This window comes from Palaemon carinicauda, chromosome 16, assembly GCF_036898095.1.
Source record: "Palaemon carinicauda isolate YSFRI2023 chromosome 16, ASM3689809v2, whole genome shotgun sequence".
In the NCBI taxonomy this organism is placed as follows: domain Eukaryota; kingdom Metazoa; phylum Arthropoda; class Malacostraca; order Decapoda; family Palaemonidae; genus Palaemon; species Palaemon carinicauda.
Window position 1 is genome coordinate 70,822,889 of NC_090740.1, and position 4,723 is coordinate 70,827,611.

Here is a 4,723-nt window from a genome sequence, read left to right on the forward strand (position 1 = left end):
CCTTTCTCATTAAAGACGTCCTACCCACTAAGAGGTGGGGCTCCTGCAGAATCTGCCCTCTGAAGGAAGATGTCTCTCTAGGTCTGCTAGAGCGTCTAAGGTCTATCTTCATAGAACTTTAGACTTCGGGAGGAACAGCTCTTTACAGGAGAAAACTTTGGATCAAACTATCCCTACAACTGAGGGCGAAGCTCACCTACCTTTTTCGCGAAGCGGATCCTGACAGTACTCCTGCAGATAAAAGATCCAAGGAAAGTTGCTTCATCACTGAACCTTTCATTGTATTGACTTCAGCCTCTTTGCTCACTTACTGATCGGAGGTTGTCCAATACGTCTTACAGACACTATACTAAGCAAATCTATGGATTGAAGCATTATGTGGTGGCAGCAGGTGCTATTTTAGACCCTGTCGTCTAGCTCTGCGATGAACAGTAAATTGATTGGGACTATCAATTAAGAGGAGAAGGGGTCAGCAATTTTCGTGTGACCTCCCTTTGAATAAGTGTTGCCAAGGTAATACTAAATCTGTTCAGAATCTCAGGTGTGAAATTATATGGATACCACTAGTGCCGTGTGTACATAGTACACAGTGTTGTTAGGCTATTTCATGTACAGAATTATAAAGAAAAGTCTTGTTAAAAGAGCTTTTCTTCAGTTTGAGAGTGGCACTCATCATTTTCCCCTTTCAAAAAGGGGAACATTAATGTCTGTGTATGTCTCTTGTATAATTTCCATATCATGCTACATTCATTTAGCATGTAGTCATTTATTAGGAATAAATGTCTATTAAAATGCAGTTGCGTCCTAATTCGCCCAACAATTGCATGTTTAAAATACCAGAGTTCCTTAACTTACTCATGTAAGTATTTCTCATATCATTGTACGCTTACAATCAACGGATGAGGACACTGATATTGGTTCCGCAATATATACAATCCTTGAAACCGTTTGTATTCTCAGTGTATACTTATGTTTTGTTCATACAATATATGCTACTTTGAGGCCCTTTTCTAACGTCTAAAAATGACTCTTCCCTGCAGGGGGCAGGAAGCACTAACATTATTATGCTTAGTGACGATGACAGATAACGGTAACGTCATTGGTCTCAATTGGCCCTTTTGGCCGTAGAAATGTTATCCCAAGGTTAAGGCACTGACAAAAAATCCACAGATACATTAATTCTCTGGCATGCTTCCATTAGGACGTCATGGCTTGAGCCCAAAAAACGGATTTTGAGCGAAGCGAAAAATCTATTTTTGGGTGAGATGGCCATGACGTCCTAATGGACCCACCCTTCTTTTCTATGAAATGATCTTCACGGTTCCCCCCCTGATCTACTGTATCTGTAGCACCTTGCTCAACGCTACAAGGAATGACCGCCAGAGGGAGTTGGCGCGGTTGTGATACTATTGTAGTAAGGGAACCAGAGTAATCTTTATTGCGGTTACCCTTCTATTCTGCCACGTATTCCCCCTCGAAGCGTAAAGGCTATTCGGGGTGCAGATTGCCATGTGGCGTGTCAATAATACGTCCCCTGATGATATATGATACCCTTGAGAGTAATCTTAAAGGTACCCGCGCCAGAAGTTAGAATTCTGTGAAACCTTTGGTTTGATTCTCTGGGAATATCACTGTAGTCATATATACCCTTGGGAAGCTACTAAAGGAACTTTCCATTAGGACGTCATGGCCATCTCACCCAAAAATAGATTTTTCGCTTCGCTCAAAATTCGTTTTTGTATACATGTAAGCTCTTGCCAGTTTTTTCCTCGATTCTAGGTTTAATTAACGTAACAAGAGCTGTTGCCTAACCGGAGGTGTCATGGACACTGGCGTTCGCTTTGCATGTGTCATTTAGTGAGCCAAAACGACCTTCCCGGTATATTTCGATTTAATAAATTTAGCTATTTAGCCTTCATTGCTAGGAAATTTTATATTATGCCGATAGTATCGTGGTTTCGGCGATTTAGGTAACTGATCCTCACTTACGCTAGGCTTCCTAGCATAGGCGTCTAGCCCTTACCTTCATGCAGGATATAGTTTTCCTAGTATGGTAATTTTATTGAAGCTTTAGGCAATATTTTATACAATGGATTTTGAGCGAAGCGAAAAATCTATTTATGGGTGAGATAGCCATGTCGTCCTGATGGAAGGTTCCTTCAGTAGCTTCCTAAGGGTACATATGACTACAGTGCATATTCCCAGAGAATTAAACTAAAGGTTTCACAGAATTCTAACTTCTGGCGCGAGTACCCATAAGGTTTCCCTTTAGGATATCGTATAATAACAGGGGACGTATGCTTGACACGCCACATAGCCATCTGCACCCTACATAGCGTTTACGCTTCGAGGGGGAATAGTGGCAAGTTATGGGAGGAGCTGTTACAAAGTTCTCCTCCTCCGTTACTGTTTTGGTACTCGGCGACGTCAACATCGGCTTGCCATGTTGGCCGCCATCTTGGATAACGCCGCCGTAGCCCGCCATTTTCATTCCTTTCGGCGTTTATGCCAGCCTCCATGATACAATAAGATTGGGAGGGGCCTTTCAAGGCCAAATAGAGAACATGGGTGGGTCCATCAGGACGACATGGCTATCTCACCCAAAATTAGATTTTTCTCTTCGCTCAAAATCCATAATCTATTTTTGGGTGAGATGGCCATGACATCCTGATGGAAGTGTACCAGAGAATTAATGTATCGTGGATTTTTCCCCTTTTTTGTAGTGCCTTTCGACTTCTAAACAATATTCCTTTGGTCTGATGACCACAGAGACCTGTGGCATATCTGTTACATGCCACTTCAAATAAGCATATGTATACCATGTTACTGCTTCCTGCCCCCCTGGCAGGGAAGTCCTAATTGGACAGAAGGAACATCTTGAAGTTGCTTGATAGAGGAACTCACCTAATCTTGGAGATACCTACCGGTCCCAGGGCCAGATAGAGAAGGTAAGTATGCTCGTGTTGAAACAAGTTACCTTAATCTAGACGAGTTTGCATCAAGAGAACAAAATTATAACATTGTTCATAATAATAAAAAAATATAAGGGTAATAAAATTCTGTAACAGTGTTTTATTTCATAAGATAGAGAGAGGGCGAAATGAGACGCACAGGGTAACCAAATTCTCTTTTATTCATTAAAACAGAATTAGCATGAAATAAGCAAAATTTTAAAATAAGCAATCCAATTAAAAACAGACTAAAGACATCAAAAGAAGTGGGTGTGGAATCTGAAAAGGAAAACTTGCCATTACACACATAAGTTCCAGAGGAACTATAGTCTTTCTAGAAAGTCTTATATACACTTCATGTTAAAACGTGGCACACGTGTTACTGTCTATGTTACTTCACCTTTGTAGAAGAACAGTCCTTAGTGTTACTAGGTAGCACTTAAAATCACTATATTTCTCACTAGGGTCAACACAGGCACCCGTGGAGTTAGAGTCCCGAATAACTCGCTGTTCTACGCAGCACTAAGCAGCAGGTTTTAGCACACTACCTGCTGCCATCACATAGTGCTTCAACTCTTGCACCTGCTTTGCGTAGTGTTTGAAAAACACTCTTGAGGATTTCCAGCCCGTGAAAGAGCGAAGACTCTCGAAGTCTATCGACTGGAAGAAATTCAGGGAAGATGCGACTTTCCTGGGATCATGACCTGCGGGTGTACTGTCAGGATCTGCTCTGCGAATAAAGTAGGTGATCTTCGCCCTTAGTTGTTTGAGTGACAAATCAGACCCTGATGTTTCTCCTTTAAAGAGCTGTCCTCCGCCAAAGTCTGAAGTTCTTCGAAGATAGACCTTTAGACTCTCCACTGGGCATAGAGAGACATCTTCCTTCAGGGCAGATTCTCCAGGAGCCCCACCGTTTGGTGGGAAGCTCGTTCTTGGCGAGAAACGTTGGGTCAGGAAAGAGGGTAAGTTTGCCTGTGTCAGCAAACTGTATCTGGCCCTCTTCTCTTGATAAAGCCACAATCTCACTGACTCGGGCTCCCGAGGCGAGAGGAAAAAGGAAAATTACTTTTTGAGTCAAATCCTTCAGAGGGCAAGACTCGTTGTCCAGACTTAAGGCAAACTGGAGCACTTTGTCGAGAGACCAGGACATGGGTCTCGGTGGAGGTGTAGGACGGAGTCTAGCACATGCTTTTGGCAGCTTGTTAAAGATGTCGTCGGACAGGTCAATCTGGAAGGCATAGAGTAGTGGTCTTGTCAAGGCCGATTTGCAGGTAGAAATCGTGTTGGCTGCCAAGCCCTGTCCATGAAGGTGAATAAAGGACAGACAAAAATCTATAGAGATTTCCATAGGATTTTTAGCCTTGACGAAGGACACCCATTTCTTCCAGGAAGACTCGTATTGCCTTCTGGTAGATTTAGTTTTGTATTCCTCTAGGAAGTCCAAACTTTTCTTCAAAATCCCAAACCTCTTCTTAACGGCTAGGGAGATAAAATCATGAGATGTAGGTCTTGGGTTTTCCTTGATGAAGCGAAGACAGCCAATTTCTGAACTTGCTAGGATAGAACTGGGTCCGGCAAGGGAATTATCTTGGGTTGTAACTCTAGGATTAGGGGGAACCAGTTGCTCCGGGGCCACTTGGGTGCCCCTAGGGCTGCTGTTCCTTGGAAGGTTCTCAGCTTGGTGAGGACTTTCAGCAGAAGGTTGGGTGGAGGGAACAGGTAAATCTTGGACCATCTGTTCTAGTCCAGGGACATGGCGTCTACTGCTTCCG